The sequence below is a fragment of the Mustela nivalis genome, assembly GCF_964662115.1.
Source record: "Mustela nivalis genome assembly, chromosome: 8".
In the NCBI taxonomy this organism is placed as follows: domain Eukaryota; kingdom Metazoa; phylum Chordata; class Mammalia; order Carnivora; family Mustelidae; genus Mustela; species Mustela nivalis.
Genome location: NC_139027.1, coordinates 61,662,498 through 61,684,067, shown reverse-complemented (window position 1 = coordinate 61,684,067; position 21,570 = coordinate 61,662,498). Strand labels below are relative to the sequence as shown.

Sequence of the window (21,570 nt, the reverse complement as noted above, 5' to 3'; positions counted from 1 at the left end):
GGCTCTGTTGCAAAGGCTCCCTCAGCATTTACCATAAAGCAACCCGTGCTTTTAAACACTAAGTGTGTTTTATTCCATTTATTGTTGTAAGCTGTTTTGCTCTACTGGGTAGATAACGTGTATCTTAAAATACTGCGTAAATACATATGTAAATGATAGCTTGTAATATTTCCCCACAACCCCCTGCAATCAGGGATCAAAGGGAAAGGAGTCTACAGGAGTTAAATTTTGGCACCTTTCTCACCATGACGGAGCAAGCCTGCGATACTGTCTATGGAACGGAAAGAGAAAAGATCACAACATAGTTAAGAAAAGGTGGGGTAAGCACATTAAAACTCAAATATTACTCAACCAGAAAAGTGAGGTCCCTAGGAAAAGGACAGGAGGGACTGCAGATCTGAGCCAAATTAAATGGTAATAAACACTTTAATGAAATAAACTTCAGAAGAAAGTTAGTGAAGAAGAGTAGGGAATTTAGCACACATTAGAAGGAAACAGCTCTGTGTACTTTTCCTCTAAACTGCATGACGTTCCCTTGTGCCGGGACACAGAGGTGCCTCAGACATAAGCAACACACTGACCTTAAGCTGGGCCTGGGGGAACAACTGAAAATATTCAATGCTCATTGGTTCCACTGGCTTCAACATGAGTCTACCCAAGACACTGTAGATAAACCTGGACCCTGAAGTCAAACTGTGGTTTTGTATCATTTCCGGTTATTTCCCTATTTGGATATAGCTTACTGCTACTCCTTACAACAATAAAAAAATAAATTAATAAAAGTCTATTGGCAACAAAGAATACTAGACATTACAACTTCAAAATAGCCCAGATTAAAGTGAACAGTTGAAGTCATAGGTAATCAGGAGCCTTTAAAGTAGCCTAGAGACTGGCATTGAGTGGGAAGAAGGAAATAAACATGAAGGGAGAAGATGCTTCAAATCAGAGTTTTCTTGATAGGTATGTGAATATAACAGCTTGATCCAGAAGCTGTTAGTATTCGGGGAAGGACAGGTTTGGGGTTAATAGCCAAAAAAGAGCAGCGTAGCTCAAACAAACAAAAGTGTCAAGTTCCTAAAGACTAGGAGTTCACCAATGGGATGTGGGAATAAACCTAGTCTCCTGGTTGTAAAACACACTAGGAGAAGATCAGGAATACTTTGCTAAGGAGCAAACAGATTTTTTAGGTCACGTGTCTGTAGAGATGTCACCATTTAATAAAATGACAAAATCTATCACATAGGCATGAACACAGAACAATATAAAGAGGTTAACAGAAATTGATGGCATCCAAGGTTTAATTTTACACTGAATCGGAGTCTTTGGTGATTGAAATAGACAAAGATGTATAGGGTTATCTTGTTGAAGAGGCTGGGCTAATTACTGGCACTTGTCATTTCTCCATAGCTTTATCTAAGTCAAGAAGGCTAACTAGCTACTTTCTCCCCAGTGTGCATTGTTTGTTCAGGAGCTTTTGCTGAGGAAGCCTTTTTTCATAACTGCACCTCATTATTAACAGGTTCATAAATAAATGAGTCCTAATATTTTTCTCCGTTAGCATTTATGATAGGGACATTTGGTCTACAAAAGATTACACTTGTCTTTAATAAAAATAGGCACTTACTCATGAAACCTATTAGGCCCTTGTTACTCTGGAGGGGGAGGAAAGGGGAGGAACCAGAGTTTAAATTTAAAACAATAACAACAACCTGGTGTGCCTGCAGCACTGTAAATAGAGAATTTTTAGCAGAGCTTTAGGACATCCCCCGCTACCAACTCCTCAACCTCCTCTTCTAACCTCTAGCCCTATGAAATATGAAGACAAAGTCAAGAAGTATTAAATGAGCATTTTTCCATATGACTAGCACTGTGCTAAGTACTGCAAAGGGCATGAAATTATAAAGCAGAATAACTATCCTTATGCAGAGTCAGGAAAATTGTATTGGTCTGAGATAATTAAAAGTAGAGTTTTTTTTGTTTTGTTTTTTGTTTTTTTAATAAGGAACTAGGATTTGTGGAGACTTCAAGGGTTGTTTGGGGGTCAGATAAATAAGAGGAAGGAAAAACATTCCTAGTTGAGAAATCCACACGGAAAAAAACAGAGGTGGGTGGGAGAGACACATATGGGGGCAAATGAAGAGAAAAGTCTGAAGTGAGAGCTGTTAAGGAATTTACCACGATTACTGTGGGAAATAATGTTGAATATGTGCCTTGAAGATCACAATGGGTAGTGGGAACTTGATCAGACAATACGGAGCTCTTTAGTTCATAATCAGATGAAAGCCATAGTAACCAGAGTATTTAATGAAACAACAGTGAAGCAAGAAGACATCTCAGGCAGTAAATATCACCAGATGGTGGAGGCTGTAGTAAAGAGAAAGGCTTAGAACCTAAGAGACATTTCAAAAGGGGTCTCGATGAGACTTGATGGCCCTTGGGATGAGACGCAGCAAGAAAAGACAGACACCAATGAGGATAAAAAGCCTGGAAGAGGAAAAGATTGAGACAGCAAGTCAAGTACTATAGTAAGAGGAAATTAAGCGGAGGAAACCAGATCTGGTTGTAGGCATGTTAAATGAGAGAAAAGGACTGCACAATGAAGCTGGAAGAAAATGGGCTGGCGGTGCAGATCAGACTACAGGTGGTAATGGAAGGCATGAGTGTGCCCCAGCTCACAAAGAGTAAGAACATGCAGAGAAAGAAGTGGAGAGCCAGGGCCAAAGCCTTGATCGATACCCGTAGTTGTCAGGCAGAAGTTCAAGTCTGAACCATCTCTTGGCCTTAGGTCAAGATCTCCTAGAAGCACATTCCACAAAGTGTCACAGGCACTGCCAAAGCAAAGAAAGTAGAGGCCCAACCAAGCAGGAAAGCCAGCACCCAAAAGAGCCAAGATATGGTCTTGCAAATTGCTAAAAGCAGAAGAGATTTGAGGAAAATATGGACTCAAGTGGTACCAGGGACAAGAGCCAGGGACAGCAGACAGATACAGGTCAGTGACCAGCAAAGCAGAGTCCTGGGCCGTAGCCTAGGTTCCCTCAGGTGCGTACTCAACAGCTTCTTTTCCTGAGCCCCTCCAGACATGATGAGATTTGAATGAGCAGCACTGCAGCATAAAGGGACAGGGCCAGACAAAACAAACAGAAACCAGAAAATGAGCTGAAACATGTGGAACACCTCCACACTGCCTCCATTCTTTGTACAAAGGGCCACCCTTATTTTTTTCTGCATCATTCTGATTAGTTGTTTAAAAAAAAAAAAAATCTATGGTTCCGAACATTTCCGTGTTTGGGAGTGTAACATAAACACAGAGCCAGGCACCTCAAAACAAGTGTATGGCACGTTTGATAAAATGCCAACCACCTGAAGAATGTAAAAACTCCTCACATTTCATTAGAGCTAAAGTAATTACTATCTATTAGCTGATTCTGTAATACCTTAGATAAATCTTTTATTATGGTGAAAAAAGCCTGAATGTCCCTCTGCCTACTTGGGAAAAAGTAGCCCCTTCCTCAAAAAAGAACAAATGCTATCAGGGCTTTTCCCGGATGGAGGGGAAAAAAAAAGTAAAAGACATCCACCCATGTGTCTACCTATTTCCCTGGCACTCCTCAAATTTCTAGCAGGATTCTGAAAAGATATATATGTTTTTAAAGGCGCCCCTTCTTGAGGACATCCATTTTGCACTTGCATCCCCCACATTTGCACATGAAAAAAAATCCATCACTGTGTATACAAATGCCAAATTGCAATGCAAATAGGCATTTGTGTGCCCAATTACCCATTTTGTGTGTTTGCAAAACGGATGTGCGGCAAATTCTGCAGGTGTGAGTTGGTAGCCTGCTGGAAACTTGGCTCCCCCTGAGTCAGCGCCAAATAAGGTGCTGTCTCCCCACAGTGTTGGTGCGGCTAAGGGGGGAAAGTCCTTCTCAGGGCAGTCCTTCAGTGCAGTACCAGGTGTAGACAGCAAACTGCCCATGCAGAGAGGAAGACAAAAACAAAAGAATCTAAAAAGGAAAAGAACTTGGGACCTACATTTGATGACTGGGTATGTCCTAGAAGCACTATCTATAGGTTTTCCCTTGCATGATCCTAAAACCTAGTGCATTCTTAATTTTATTTTACTTGATTTTAATTTTATTTTGGTAAGAACATTTAATAGTATGTCTACCTTTTCAACAGATTTTTTTAAGTTTACAATATTGTATTGTCTACTATAGATATAATGTTGTACAGAAGATCTCTAGAACTTACCTTGCTTCACTAAAACTGTATATTCCTTGAGTAGTAACTCCCCATTTCCTCCCTCCCCTGGCTCCTGGAAAACATCATTCCACTCTTTAGGTCTATGAACATGACAATTTTAGATATTCCATAGAAGTGGAATCATGCATTTATCTTTCTGTGACTGGCTTATTACACTTAGCATAATATCCTCAAGATTCATCTATATTGTCAAATATCACAGAAGTTCCCTCTTTATCAAGGCTAAATAAATAAATAATATTTGAGATGCTGATTTTAATTCTTTTGAGTAAATACCAGAAGTTGGATTGCCGGATCATATGGTCGTTCTCTTTTTAATTTTTTGTGGAACCTCCATACTGTTTTCCGTAGCAGCTGCACCATTTTTTATTCCCACTAACAGTGTACTAGGAAATGCTTTTCTTCAAAGCATATATTACATCTTTTGAGTGTGACTTTAAGACAGACATCCCAACCAATACTCTGAATATTGTGATAAATCCCAAATTTATCCCAACTGTACCTGGTTGATCTGCAAGCCTGTGGCTACCACCATGTCAGTCATCAGAACCTTCCCCCTTTGTCTGTCAGAATTCTCAGGAAGCTGAGAAGAGCCAACCACACTTCTGACTTACTGATGTACTCCCCCGCAGCCAAACTCCACCCAGGTGAGCCACCACTTATATCCTCCATGGATTATCATTATCCATGATAATCACAACACATATTTTTACCAAAAAGAGCAATGGGAGAGTTACAAAGACAGCATAAATCACAAAGATGAGTGGCCCTTAATTTGTTTATGTTTGTTGTATTTGAGATAAGTCAAGCTCAAAACTGGTACATCCAAAAATTCAGTGTTTCCTTGACACATCTACAGTCTGGTCCACAAAATTTACATTTCACTTGATTTTTTTAAGCAAGGTTATTGATCAAAAATAAGATTACATATGGTTCTACTTTCTTTGTATGCCTGACTATATGAAAATTACTTAAAAACCACTGTTATCACATAAATTTCATTTTTAATTCTTTTTTATATCTAACAGAACTTTAGTTTTTAAAAAAGTCAGAGCAAAATATAGGTAACCTGCTTAATCATAAAAGTACCACTTCCTTTAGGATATCAGTAATTCTCAAAATTGCCTTAGATATTTGCTAGATATCAGAAATGGGTAATGCAGTATTTTAAGTGGCAGAAATGCATTAGTACTATGTAAGTACATGATCCTTAATGTACTAATCTCGGCAATATGTGTAATGAGGACTTTCAGTAACACTTATTTTAAGTGTCCTCTGAGAAATGCTAATTTACAATGAAACACCTATGGAAGTACATGTGACATCTACATGAATACCAAATGAATTCATTTTGATCAATGCTATTACAATGAATATAAAATGAATTCACAATGATAGGACATTTAAAGTATTACCAAATTTTCTTTTAATATTACATGTGCTATGAAGATTAGCATATATTAAGAATCAGACTGAATATATATGTGTGTATATATATGAATATATATGTGTGTATGTATACACACACACATAATCATATATATACACACACATATTTATATACACATATACACACAAAGCAAAAAAATATGTCCCTACTAATTACTTCATTAGCAAGTACTTTTTGAAAAAGAAACATTCTATTCACTCATACACACACACAATCTTATATGTGCAAAATGCTTATGTCATGTTTACAAAATTATACTGGATATTAACAAACATAAAATTTGCATTATGAGAGCAAGCAAACAAAGAGGCTTTGTGGATTTTAGATTTGACAAAAGATGTTTCCATATCTATATTTTGAATTTTCCTGATTCTTTCATGCTAGTAACAGTTGGTAAATGGATTCATCTACCTGTTATAATTCACAGGTAGTTATTCTGGCTCTTCACCAATATTAAGTGATGGATGGACAGATATATGGGTGGGTGGTAAATAGTATAATATTTAAATATAATCTTTGAGAGAGTAGAGTTTTATTCAGTTTCCAAAAACCCAGAATTTACATTGGTGGTATAGTTGTAAGCATAGCTGCCTTCCAAAAACCCAGAATTTGTAGGGAAAATGTGAATTGTCCATTTTTGATAGACTACTTCCTTTTGATGATAAATGAAGACCCACAGACCGTGGGCACTGAATCTGTACTTAGACTGACCCATTGTGAAATATGCAACTTCACATCAATCAGCAAGAATTGACCTTGGAGGAATGAGTCTCTGGTCCCATTTATAATTTCAAGGAGCTAACGTAAGCAGGCCAATAGTGGTCTTCCAGATGAAACCAGCGAGAGCCCATTCTGTGGTCTAGATCCCACCACAAATCACAGGAGATCTCAGATGACCTGTGTACCTGAAACAGACTTTACTCCAATAATGTCCATCTGAATCAGTTCCTATCTCTGCCACATCACTCACATGCCCTCCCTTCGTAACTGCCACAATCCTGGGTTGGCACATCATCATCTCTTGCCCAGGTACTTGCAGCAAAGGCCTCATAACTCATCTATCTCCCTGCCTCCCTTTCTCCAATTGGTCCTACACATTGCCAACCAGATTATCTTTCTAGAAAGCATATTGGATCATGTGACTCACCTGCTCAGAAGTTCTCAATGGCTCCCTCCCACCTACAGGATTAAAATAGAATGCCTTTGTGGGGCACATAGGGCTCAGCCAACCTGTCCAGCTGCAGTTCCCTCCACTCTATCCTAGATGTGCTTTCTACCCCAGCAGTGCTGAACTACCGCGGTGTCTTTCTGCATCGTTCCTTCTGCCTGGCATGTCTTCCCCTCACCTGCCTGCCTGAAAAACACCTGCTTGTTCTTTGAATTTCAACTCAAAAGCTTCTTCCATGAGGCCTTTCCTATCCGCTTGCTGCCATCTGAATCCCACAGATTCCACCATGGCACTTTTTATACAGAATTATAATCTTCTGTTAACATGTCCATAGAGTAACTAGACCATAAAACTATGAGCCAAGAACAATATTTTATTTATCTTTGTCTCCTGAGCCATTGCCCAGTGTCTGACGCATAATGCCTTTTCAATGGCTGTTGAGTAAATAGACTTGTCTCCTAAAGACGCCATTGTCCTTTCTGTTGTCCATTCTTCAAGCAGACATTCAGAAATCTGTGCTCATAAATTGCTTGGTAAGCACCATAGTGATTTAAATTGATGTGGCGAGCACATTCCAAATGCATGTGGGCAAGAGAATGAACTTGAAAGTCCATGTCACTCTTGAATATTCCAAACCTTCTAGGAAATCAAATTACTGTACGTCGAACTAAAAATAAGAATAGCAAGGATTTATTAATCACCCACTATATGCTGGTCATGATGCTAACTACTTCATAAAAATCTCACAATTGCTACATCATATCACTATTACTACCCCCCCCTTTTACAGATGAAGAAATCAGGGTTCAGAGAAATCAGGTGACTTGACCAAGGCCTCGGGCTAAGAAATGGAGAGCTGAGATTCAAAAGCAAGTCTGGGAGGGGCGGGGGGTGGATGCTGGCTGAGCCCAGGGCAGACCCGGGTGGCCTCCCTTCCTCCCTGAGCCAGGCTCCCCGGTGCTCTGTGACTTCCAGCACCGCCTGAGGCCTGCGGCAGGCACAACCAGAACCCTCCATTTCCAGGCTCGGCGATGGCCAAGGGTGCTTGAGCCGAACCACGTGCGGGCTGTTCTGCAGCCGCTTCTACCACGATATTGGAATTGAATACATTGGCCAAATAAAGTTGAAATTTTACTAAAAAAAAAAAAAAAAAATTGGCTCAATTTTTAGGTTCCTAACTTGACACCATTACCTTTCCTAGGTATGCCAGAAGTCTCTACAGTTTCTAGAGAAGAGAACCTAACAGCTCCAGGGACAAAATCCAGGGGTTTATGTGTAAGTTGAAAAGTCAGCACATGTCATGTCACTCAACTGTCATTCAATCCACATTCAATAAAGGGGAGTTCCTTTTGCCTTAGAAATCTTGGATTAAAATCTTCTCATGCAGGAATTGACATCTTGGGAACTAGGAGATGAAGTGGGATGGTTTCACCCATTCTAGTCAGTTTATTTTCTTTCTTTGGCAAAGGCTTGCTTGCCCAATATTTTAAAAATTCAATTTCAAGTAATTTCTAGAATTCTTCCACTATTTCCTTTTTTCTAGAAAGCAAACTTGTACCAATTCTACATTTTACTCTGATGGAAAAAGATTTCCTAAATCTGAACTTGGCTTCTGGTCTTTACTTGATTTTTATAATTGGGTTTCTGTCTTTGCTTGGCCTGGAAAGAATCCTAGGTGGACTGAAACTAGATTCCTAAAATGAACCCCACTCTGGGTTTGAACACTTTTCTAGAAGACAGAAGAAAAATTATACTGTTTGCTTGTTTCTGGAATGAACTTAGCTTCCAGCCAAGTTCATAGCAGGGGGTGGAGGGACCTCACTGTTAAAACTTCAGGGACACCTCTCTCTTGCAGAAAAGACTGCTACAAACCCTAAGGCCACCTCTGTCTGTGGGCATGTGGGAGTCTCCTCCTCATCTGGTGCCAACTGACTCCATTTGCAATTAACAGAGTAATGAAGCCATGCCCTTAAAATTTTCAAGACAAAAGCTGTGTCTTCTGTAAGCAACCCTGGAGGTCTGAAACAGTTTGGCCAATCAGGACCTCCTGCCACTCTCCACCATTGGAAGCTCGACTCTTTATCAATTCACTAGCTTCTAATATCCAAGAGAAAACTTAGATTCCACAAAACCATCCACATCTTGAGATATCTCTATGTTGGAGACCCACTAATAACTGTCCAGAAAAAAAAGTATATCATCCAAAGAAGGAAATGCAGCATTGGGTTGGGTGTTTTGTGGGGCTGAAATAAAATACCTGAGCTGTAAGATTCAAGTCCTGACTCTTTTTCTCCACTTCCAAACTGCCAGGAAACCCCCAGCTCAAATATTACCTTCACTGCAGATGTCATCTTCTCATCCCACTTCTTAAATATATCCCCTGGTTCCCACGGTACTTCATTCAGAGGTCTATCACCCTACCCTCCACAACATAGTATAATTAGACGGTCACATAACAGAAACCATGGATGGTAGGGACTGTGTCCCCAGTGCCTGGAACATAAAATAGGGGTCAGCATACTCTCTTTTGTAAATGGCCAGAAAGTAAACATTTTAGGCTTTGTGGCAACATGGTCCCCGTCACAACTGTGTAGCTGCCATTGTAGTCCAAAGGCACCTACACACAGTATGAGAACAAAGGGGCCTGGCCGTGCTCCAAAACTTTATTTACAAAAACAGGTGGTGGCCAGATTTGACCCACAGGCCCCAGTCTGCCAACCCCTGATGCAGACTATCCAATGAAAGGTATAAAGATGGGAGGGAGGGAGGCAACCAGGAAGGAAGGAGGAGAGGAAGAGAAGGGGAGATTGAAGATGAGGTGGAGAAGGAGAATAAACCCAGAAATAAAGTCAGAATGAAGCAAAATTTGATATGCTTCCCAGATGGTAAAGAGCTATTCCTAGTGAGTTTCTCTTCAGCAAAGCATTCAGTCCATGAGAAACAATTCTAATTAGAATCCTCCAATTATACTTCACATTGTATTCTCTACATGTAAATCTTCCAAACAGTTTCTCTCTTTCTGCAAATCATTATTTCCCATTTATTAAGACAAAGTACAGGCGAAGAGCTCCGTTGCTGGCTTATAACTACAGCCTGCCTACAGGTGTCATATTTTATGCACTGAAAAGAGAGTATTGTTTTGCCACTCTCTATGCAGGAACCATGAATGTCTGGAAACAAATGACTTTTGACTGCTGATCAGAACCACACTTTAATCAGTTACTAGTCTATGATCAATAATTAATCATGCTATTCTGTCTAGGTAATAAATAATGGGGAAAATATCAATGAATATATAGTTGGCCAGATTCTCCCTGGGGCGAAACACAAAAGGACCAGCATGAAAGTCTATCTGGATAACCCTGTGGATTCTCAGTGAACGGCTTTCGTTGAAATTCCAGGAGGGTGAGGACTGGTAGGAGAGGAAAGAGACTTGTCACCACCAACCCCTCCCTCCAGGCCCCTCAGGACTAATAATCCCCACTCGGATCAAATGTATGTGCCTGCAAAGAGAGTTGAAAAGAAGTCTGTGACAGCAGGGGCACAGGGGACAGGCCAGTCTCCCAGGCACACTGAAGGTATTCCTCCCTTGGAGGCAGCAGAAGCACAGACGCACTTGACTTCACACGTTAGCCTACAGGCTAAAAGTTGTGTGTCCACTGCAGTTTTACACGCTGCCTCCTAGATGCACACCCAGTGATTTTGTTACTTAAGTATTATGATGGGATATTTTCTGAAGAGAATCACTGTACTGGTTTTCTATTGCCATAGAACAAATGACCACAAATTTCATGACTTAAAACGACATGCATTTATTATCTCCCAGTTTCTGCTTGCATGCAGAGCAGGGGTCTGGCTCTGGCTCAGCAGGGCTCTCTACTCGATCGCAGTGCAATCACAGAGTCCATCAGGGCTGTGGCCCTTTCTAGATCTTGGGATCCTCTTCTAAGCTCATGTGGTTGTTGGCCAAATTCAATTCCTTGTGATTGTATGACCAAGAGTCGTCACCATAAGAATGATGCCCTAATTTACCTTTTTAGTCAACTTCCAAGCAGAGGCATAGGTAATGAGAACACACAAAGGGGACAGAAATCCAGGCGGAACTGCTACCACAGTTCGGGAGCCAGTGTCCTTCAGTGCTGTTACAGATTAAGATGATCTTGTCCTTTTTTTCTTTTTTTTAATAGCTTGGGAGTTCTACCTGAGCAAAAAAAAAAAAAAAATCTAGGCAAAAGTCTCTATTGTGGAGAGCCACACTACCATCATGCTAGATCTAGAAGTCCATGGTCTTTCTCATGCTAATGTAGATGGAACCAAGCATTTGGATTACAACAGCATTTTTGATACAAAAGTTATGATACTTTTTATGAGACAGTCTCAGTTGTCTTTTATTCTATCTGGGTTCACAAAAGAAAAGCATCATTTGTAGTGTGATATTAGCAAACTGCCTAATCTATTTAAGTAACCTGCTTTGAGTCAGGTGTTTTCTTTTTATTAACTTATTTCCCCCAAGATTTCAGCCTTCCCACATTCTGAGGACATGCAGCCAAACTCATAAGCAGCTTTTCTAATAGAGTGTGACACCTGCCAATGCCTGGGTCTGCCTGTCTTGGCCTCACAGAAGCCTGGCCAGAATGGCCCATATTAGCCCTGCAGGAGCCTCTGGGTCCACAAAGTACCAGTGTCACTGTGCTCTTCACAGCTCCAAAGGATGGGAAGGGCCCCCAAATTTATTGAGCAGAGCCGAAAAGAAAATTTCTTAAGACCACCTAAGTAAATCCCTAGTGAGACAGGGAGAAGTCCAAAAAGGGCTCAGTGATGTATGTTTCTAATAATCAGCTATCTGCTCTCTACCTTTCCATCTATGTGTTCCCCATCTTCTCCGTCAATCAGTTACTGAAGGGTCCACTCCCAGGTTTTGTGAATAGACATCTGAACTTTCTTTAAAACTGCAGTGTTGGGCCCCAGGGCCCTTAAAAGTTCATGCCTAAAAACTGCACCTTTCAGAAGTACAGCTTCTATCCACTCTTCTCTTTCTGAATAAAGCAAGCTGGTCTAAGGCAGGTTTCCACCAAGCTTGGAATAAGTGTCCCATGATGGCGCTACCCTACCTTGCCATATTAGACATGTGAGCTTTCAAAAGCTAAGGAAGCAGGAAGACATCTCAGAACACTGTGAACTAGGTTAAAGTACGTAACTGGATTCAACTGTGCAAAAAGCTCAGCATCCCAAACCCTCCCACAGGCAAGGGGGCTTCTATATGGTTGGATATCTTTCAAGAGCCTCTTGGAACCAGAGGCAAAAGGAAAATGACCTGGATAACATAGTATCGGGTCACTTTTGCCCCTAAGAAAGATGAAATGTTAATAGGAAGCGATGGGTCATCTAGAAATTCAGATGATGAAGCATGGACGAGGCTCCACCTTCAGCTGATGGGGAACTAGAACGGAATGAGGCAGGCATAGACTTGCGCACACGAGCCCCACATTACTTAGAAACACCAACATGGGAGAACCCTACTCAGCCTACTGGCCATCCAGACTGGCTGCCTTCGCCGAATTGGAGAGGACTTACAGCCACTTCAGAAGAGGGTACACAGCCAACGCAAACCAAACACAATCTGCTTCTTTGTGAATTGCAAGCAATTCCCAACTGCCTGAGCTAATGGTACGGAGCAGTAGAGCAGATAACCCAATACGGTGGATAATCTCAAAATCATTTTCCATTTGGCTTGTGGAATGAATTAAATGATTTGTTTCAGCTTCAGCAGATTTACCTTCCTAATTATGTTTTTTGTTAGGCTAGAAACATTCAACATCACAACATGTTGCCAGGGATTTTTAAAGTATGGCAGAAAATTGCCATGTGAAAGATCGGCCCAGGGCTCACCTGAGGTCATCGATATCAACTGAGTGCCTACTGTGTGCAAGGTACTGAATGGGACAGAAAGTGATGAGAGACCTGGATTCTGCAGTCAGGACTGTAATGGAGTAAACAAGACAGATCTAGAGGTATAAACATATACCTTAAAGGTAGTTGGTTACATAAATGCATGTAAAGCGAGGACATTTCTATACTGGACAATCTCTCTAGATATCCTATAAATATTTTTCAAATAAATGAATGAATGGATAAACAATGCATATCTGGAAAGAAGTTTAAAAAAAAATGCTTCCAACAGTAAGCATTCCTGGGCTTCCAAGAAAAAGCAGCTCACTGTTCACTGGTGGCCAGAAAAGGTGTTCCCCTAAATTAGAAGCTCTTACAAGGCAGGTTACATCCTCCTCAAGGCTCTGTACAGGTAAAGAATGTGGTAGATTATCTCCGCATGTTACCTGACCCTCTTCCTTGGATTAATCATCACCTTCTGGATCTTAACCCAATACCTCCTCCTCAGGGAAATCTTTCCAACCCCAGACTATGTCAGTCCCCAGGGATTTGCCTCCTTAATACCCCTCACCTTGTGAGCATTTCATCCAACCCATGTAAACACTTATCTTTGCAATAGTTGTTGAGAGGCTGCCTTCTCTGATTGAACATAAGCTCTATGGAGGCAGGGACAATGATCTCTCCCATTTTTGTTACTGTGTTTGCAGCACTTAATGTAGTGACTTCCATACAGTGAAGCTAGATAAGTATTTGTGGAGTACTGAACTCAAGTGCTGAAGTCAGGGGGAAAACCTCCAACTGAGCCCTCAGGAATGGGCAGGAAATACTTAAAGGAAGAAAAGGGAAGCTTCCTGGAAAGAAGTCTGCCTGAACAGCCACATGAAGATGAAAATAAATGGGAGGATATTGTGGGATCATTAGTAGGCTTCTTCATGAAGTTGTTTAATAAGGATTGGAAATTATTAAAAAAAAAAAAAAAAGAAACAAAACAGCTACCATCTATCGAGTGTTTCCCATAAGCTAATTTAATGGATTATCTCATTGTCTCTCATAGCAACCCGGTGAAATAGCTATTATCCTTATTTTACAAGGAGACCAAAGCTTATAGAATTTAAGGTCATTTCATAAATATATGGCAGAACCACTATTTGAACCCAGCCCTATTCATCTAAATGACTCCAATGCCCATGATCTTCACCAGTAAGCAAATGAGGTACTGCATTCAAAAACGTTTAATAAATTGTAAAGCACTTGATAGCTACAATGTGTGCGGATATGGTCAAATACCCAGGTAACAGACTGACTGGCTGGCTAGCTAAGAAATTCAAATTTCTTAATAACTAAATACATCTCTATTTTACTGGGTTATGTAAGCCTTGCCTTGCGGGGCTGGTAAAAATCCAAAATGTTCTCCTACCTGAAGGACAAAAAATGTGAGCCTCCTTGATGCCTACATATAAACAGTTAACAATGGAAACACCCATGCACTTTGTTTCCAACTAAATGGTTTAACACTTTTTTTTTTTCCTTTCCACTAAGGCTTAAGGAGACTGAATAAATATTAAGACCAATGTGGCCTCTCTCTGGAAATTCAAGGCTAACTGGTCCAAGACTGACTCTCAGAACAGATTCGATGCAAGTGGACAAAGCCCGGTATGGCCAGAATCGTCCAGCCGCTCTGGCATAAGGACATCTAGATCTCTGGACCACAAGCTCCAAGAACAGAGGCTCCAAGTCTGTTGTTAACCTTTATCTCTCGGCCACCAGCACAGCAGAAAGCACCCACTACATAAGCAGTTAAGGAATGAAAGAGTGAATGTTTAAGATTCCGTTAATTTTAATGTAAAATGTTCAAGGGACATTGAAAGTCCTGGGTCATATATTTATCCTCACTATAATCGTCTGAGGCAGGAACTAAGAAAAACAGGACCCTTTAGGAGGCAGTGTCAAATACATCTGGCTAAATCTAGATTATTAAAAAATATGTTTTAGTCACTGAAGAAGAATCTATTTTGCAACACAATGGCAAACAAACATAACAAAACAAATGAGCTGACTAGAATTTTCTTTTCCTTTGTAACTGGCTATCTTAGCATCCGTTGACACGTCCTGATTGGCAGCTCCTAGACGATCATCAACTCTCAATTAGCATTTACTAGTATTATTATTAATAACAACCAGCATCTTTAAATTTCCTCTCAGGAGATGTCAATGGATTTTCATTTTTCAATAATGAGGATTTGCGAAATGATTTATTTTACTACATCTGCAAAACATGCCGCCGAAAATAATAAAACTTGTATTTGTCCTAATGACAGCCATTACCTCTCACACAGGTATGCCAGGGTAGGACACAGAGCTTTTTTTGTGTTTAGCAGATCCTGGAGGTTTGCTGGGAGCTGGGCACAAACCACAGAAAAGCAGATAAGTCACCATCTCAGGAAGCATTCCTCAGATATTCTGGTTTTTGAGACAAGTGGAATTATTCCCCACTAATTTATACACCAATGAAACTGGCCGGTTGGCAAGTCCACAATTAATGTGAATGCCAAGTGGGAAGGCAGCTTTGTTTCATCTCAGAGAACACTTCGCTGAACAGCAGCCTCCCCAGCTGAAAATGCATGCAATGTCTCTCTCTTTTAACTTGCAGCAGACGCTGGCATTTCTTCATCTCTATTCACTCTATCATTATGATGCATTATACAATGTAATGATGTAATACACCGGAAAGCCGAAATGTGCACGCCTTGCCAAAAATAATAATAAGAAAAGTATACAATTATTTTCTGCTATGAAAGCCACTATCACTATCATTTCATCCTTCCCCAGCCAAAATGAAAGCTTCCCTAATGGCTCAGAGTCTCTTTATGTTTGTGAATTGAACATGAATGTGAAAAGTAGGACGTCACCTCGTCTGTACCGAGTTAGAACTTTTAAAGGATGTAAACAAATTTATCACTTGAGCATGGCGGGCTGGCTCCCGAATCTGCTCCGGCCATATTTTCGACGGTGTGATTTCTGGTGTGATTCTAAATGTTACCCAGTCTTTATTTGTTAATAACAAATTTTCCTAAAAAGGGTCTGCCTTTTCATGTTTCATTAACATTAACCCACAATCACAAGCCACTGTTCTGGGCAGGAAGCACATTTCAGGGAAAAGTCACCGTCTGCTAGTAGCTGCATTCGTGGCTGATTAAATCAAAAAGAATCAAAGTAATAAAACCTCAGAAATAAAGCCAACTAATTGTTACATTTCCTTTCCCCCTAACTGAGCCCTATTTTGAGTTACAGAAGCAGAAAATTGTCTTAAGAATCAGATATTTTGAATGCATTATAAGAAAATATTCCTCAAAGATTGCAGTATCGAGCAGACTTTCTTCATCTAATTCCTTGTGGTCCTGTCCCTCCTTTTCCTTTCTCCCCTCCATTACTGACTGCTCCCCTGCTCCCATGGATTTTCTGGGTATACAGCATATCTAATGTTCTTCTTCATTATTACCAGGGACCAACCCCTTATAAATGTGACCAAACCAAAAGAAGGAAGCCATATTCCCGACCGTCCAGCTTGCTGGCAGAAGCTCTGTCGATTTGGACTGCAGCAACATTTCAAAATGATATTTTCAGCGCTGTTATTATAATTGTAATTAGGAAGTGGTTGATTAGATGGAGACCAGAGACGAATTTTAAGGGAACACGGGGACCAGAGCAGGGCCATGCTGCCATCCAAGGCATTCTGTCTCCAGCTTTGAGAAAAACTGCCTTGACAGAGCTCACTCACAAAACCCGGCCACAGATCATAAAGCTCCTAAGTGGGCTGGCCACCAGCTTTATGCTGAAAATTTGTGGGATGCCATTTTTTGCCTAGCAAAATTAGTAGGAATGCTTAACGTAATTAATTTTTATACTAAACACGTGTTGTTATTTTTTTTTTTAATGTACAATTACCAAACCATCGAAACCACAGTAGAGCACAATCAGATGTGCCTGAAAACACATAATTGACATAAAGGACGTGCAGGAAAATAACGTGAAAACATAAAATAAACGGTTATTGCTATTTAGAGTCTACATTTAAAGAGTGGAATTCATCATAATTATGCATTATTAGCTAATAATTGGGTGGAAGCATTCAGGGCATATCATGTTTATTGTTACTGGTATGCCATTGTGACTGTTACTATTATTTTCTGTGGAAATTTTTACCAACCTGAGATTGTTTTGAAGAATTCCCAGTGATTACTCAATACATACGACCTGTAGACTGTTTTGCATTATTCACTCACCACCGAAACACAGTCACCTCTGGGGAAGACCCCAGAAAATACCAAACGTCTCATAAAAACACACTAGCAGGTGTAGGGCATATTTCTTTATCCAGAAGAAAGCCTAAGAGGGACAGAAAGTAAAGAGGTGTGGATTCCTCATGCAGGGTAAAAGCAGCCTAAAGTGAAAAGCAGAACTATGCAGTTTTGCTGATTCAAGCATTATTCAACATACCATTTCTTCATTCCCTCTATCTCTTCCTCTCTTTCTCCTCCCCTCATACATATACACATAAATGTATAATTTCTGTGTGTGTGTGTGTGTGTATATATATATATATATATATATATATATATGGTCATATTACATATAAGTAGTGTGTATATATGCATACACACACAAAAACACACGCACACACATATATCCATCCCCAGAAATACAAAAAGGATACGATAAGGTAACCAGGTTTTTAATGACGGTTTTAATGACTGTTTTATGTATGATACAAATTGTATCTGTGTCATCAAGGGTCAAAGGATATAAAGGTTCATACAATTCAGCACGTTCAATCTTTAGGCTTTAATACTCCTGTTTGGCAGCCCCAAGCTACCCATTCCAGGTCTGGTACGTGGGGAATGTGTCAAGTGAACTATGATCAAATTCCTGTACTATGAAACCACGAAGACTAAATGACACTGCATAAAACAGAAGTGGTGTCCTCAAAGTGTCAAAACAACCCGTCGGAAGGTGAAAAATTTGCTGACATAGCCAGTTTTCTTGGTCTACATGAGGTAAAATAACTTTTATGATGGATATTTTGTTTCCTTTCGCCACACTTAGGTGTCACATAAATTGTCAAGAGAACAAGACCTAGAAAGAAAATGACCAAAACAGTAAATACAAAAAGAAAATGCAAAAATGAAAAATCAATTTAGCTCAATTATAAAACTTAAATTTGTGTCATATATTTAAATTCAAACCAGTTGAGTTGATAAATCCAATCTACTTATTGCATTTGCTTACTTGACAATCATTTCTTGAGTGCCCACCGTGTGTCAGACACTATATTCTGGGCCCTGTGGATATGGTGGACAAAACACACAGAAATCCTCGCTCTCTCAGGGTTTATGTTATTTGTGACGAGCGTGGCTGGGGGTTGAGGAAGGGAGACCAACAACAGACGCATAATTAAACTATATAGTAGTTTAGATGGTAGTAGGTACCGTGGAGACAAAACACAAAAAAGAGGTCAGTAATGACCTCCCTGAGAGGATAACATGTAAGCCACAACCGTAGGCCTATCCGGATAGAAACATAGTCAAACTATCTGGCTGAATGAACTTTTCATCTTTAGGGACAGAGGTGATCAAACTGATCCAGCAACCCCTTGCAAGCATAGCCTCAGGAAACCACTCACAGGATACCAAGGAAGATTTGCACAGACTTCGGTTCCTGTGCCACAGCACAACTCAAGTTAACAGAACACTTACAAAGAGAAAACACTTTTTTCTCAGATTAATTCAAGTTGTCTGTCTCTCATTTGTTCTAAATACAGATCAGTTTGTCTACATTCAGCAAAGTAAAACAACATGGAGCAAAATGAAGAAAGAAGAACTGTGGTGGGCCCTCTGCACCGGGTAGGAGGGAGGGAAGTGCACGAGCTGGTCTTCATGAGCAGCCAAGTAACCAATTAGTCTGCATTCACCTTTTAAGTCATTTGCTTTCCAAGCATTTAGACCCAAGAAAAAAAAGGGCAGTATGCGTATCTCTACAGCCCGTATTTCCTGAGTCATAATTTAGAACTCGGGACCTAATGAAGAATCCCTTTTGTGATTTGTAAGCGCATTTATATAAAAAGATTTTCCAGTTTATATAATTTAAACCATGTTTGGTTGTTAGTTTTCAAAATTACTTACTTGGGGTGCCTGGGTGGCTCAGTGGGTCAAAGCCTCTGCCTTCGGATCAGGTCATGGTCTCAGGGTCCTGGGATCGAACTCCGCATCGGGCTCTCTGCTCAGCAGGGAGCATGCTTCCTCCTCTCTCTCTGCCTGCCTCTCTGCCTACTTGTGATCTCTGTCTCTCAAATAAATAAATAAAGTCTTAAAAAAAAATTACTTTCTTGAGGGGCACCTGGGTGGCTTAGTCAGTTAAGCATCTGACTCTTGATTTCGGCTCTGGTCTTGATCTCAGGGTCATAAGATCCAGACCCTCTCTGGCTTCACACTCAGCAGGGAGTCTGCCTGAGATCCTCTCTCTCCCTCTCCCTCTGCCCCCACCCATCACTCTTCCTCTCTAAAATAAAATAAAGAAAATCTATTAAAAAATTCATTTTCTTGAAAAGAATATCCAGAACCCACGGTTCTTATGCGTATACCTCAACACCAATGTAATCTGTATTACCTTAGTAGAAAATGCACTTCTTTCCTGGAGAACACATAGCTCCTGGACTCTTACTACTGTATTTGTTTATTTAAATAAGGAATTTTAGCATAACCTAGCTTCAGGCATATCCATCCTCCCTCCTCCCCAAGCCCACACACCCAGCTGATGGAGTTGGAAGTGGAGAGGATCACTTCCTCTCAGAAGCTACCCAATGCAGCAGGAATAAAGCCAGCATTTACTGATGGGATATTGGGAGGAGGCAAACCCAGGGATCATTCTGATGGGAGGAGCCAGCAGGAATGCTGGAAAAGCCATAGACCCTAATCCCAGGCTCCCACCACCGCTGGTGCCAGAGCCCATTTCTCCCTGAGTACCAAAGCCAATGGGGGGACTGGGGGAAAATTTCTTTCTCCAGTTACATGGGACATGTTGTCGTGCGGACACTGGTCTCGGGAGCAGGGGCCCTCCATTACCACCTCTGCTTCTGCTGTCACTGAGGCTTACTGAGATCTTTGCAGAGCCAGAGCCAAACCCAGATTAAAACTATGACATTTAGGTAGAAGATTACATGTCACACAATCTCCTCTATTCCACTCTGCTTCCTTGCACTGCCCTAGTTGGGCATCCTGAGCAACTTTTTTTTCTTTTTTTTCCATCCCTTGTTTACTCCCTTCACCAAGACATTGCTATCAACCGCTTATAACTTGGTGTGAATGCAAGTTTACTAGTAACTTCCATGGAGATTTGCAACTAAAGTCTCTTGCCATTGAAAAAAAGAAAAACACCTTCTCCTGTGACAAGAGTTCTAGGGTTCTATATGGATGCTATCCTGGAGGCTAGAAATTTTTGAAATACATTCCAACTCTTCCACTTGGGCACCCACCTCCAGATGAGCTTGAGTTCTAATTAGCCTTTGGCAACCGGTTAGAAAATTTCTCAAAATACATAAAAAGTGAAGATGGAAATGATTTTTGCAAAACCACCTGTCCATTAACTAGGAATATTATCCTCTTTAAACGGTTTAATAGACAAGCAGAATCAATTTGGCCATGAAAGAATACCCTTTTATCGGACTGGAAAAATAAATTTGCTCACTTTTCTCAGACATAGGGTTGCCTTATCCCCTCTCTACCCCATGCCCTTTGCCTTCTTGATGAACTCCGACCCATGAAACTGAATGTCATATGTTGCTAGGATTTTCTCCTCCAGACTTCCTTTGCCTCGGATGAGTATCCAAAGGGTAGGGTAGATGAGTGCAGACCATCCTCAGCCTTCTCTGGAGAATCTGTTCCCTGCTGATGCTGAAATGGGGCTTTATTCACTCAAGCACCTCATGACTTTGAAACCTGATTTGATAAAAAATGTTAATTATGCTTCTCTTTAACATGATTTATAGGACATTAGTGACAGCAGGGGAGTGTTTACTCCATGCAGGTAAGAGACCGGTCTAGGGGCTGCCTCTGATTTCCATGTAATTAGGAAAATTTGGCCCACCCAGGGGCCTAATAAGATCACCACTCTCTTTCCCTCCCCAAAATGCAGAACAAGCTTCTAACCAGCATGTTGCATTTCCAGTTGCCAGTAACATTTTCAGCTATAAAATTTAAGGTAACCAAAAAAAAAAAAAAAAAAAAAAAATCCCATTTGTATGTATGTGTCATCTGTGAGTGGCTCTGCACCAACAAATGGGGTTGGTTGTTAACAACTACAGGTCTCTGCTAAATGAAAATCAAGTTAGTATTTCCTTCCTGGATGGAGAACTATGCGCTTTGTGCATAAGTGGTTTTTTGTTTTTGTATTTCATATATAAGCTAACCCACCTTCTCAGAGCCTTGTTCTGTGTGTGTAATTCCCTGACTGCATGTGTGTGTACATGTACCCTTTATCAATACACCTGGGGAGGAAGAACATTCCTTTAATGCCTACATAATGGGTCTGCGGAAGGCTCCCTCTTTCACTGCTGAAATGACTGAAAATCTGGAATGGAAAGAAGACTTAAGGGCCTAAGCCACATAATGAACACAGAAATAGTAAGAGTTTATACCTTCTCACACCTCCCCTGTGACAATCCCAGGTATAGTCATGGAACAGTTACACACCTGCCCGGTCGCTCATCCATAAGCCCACAGGTAAGCACGTTTCCATACATCCCTTC

At 40.6% G+C, this 21,570-nt stretch overlaps 1 long non-coding RNA gene across 1 annotated transcript; it reads left to right on the top strand.

The window, feature by feature from the left end:
• The first annotated feature begins 4,870 nt into the window (after window positions 1-4,870).
• On the top strand, window positions 4,871-14,546 carry LOC309870793. Its single transcript, XR_014314819.1, has 3 exons — window positions 4,871-4,910; window positions 8,083-8,156; window positions 14,310-14,546. It is a non-coding gene; the product is annotated as an uncharacterized lncRNA (long non-coding RNA).
• Window positions 14,547-21,570: the final 7,024 nt, after the last annotated feature.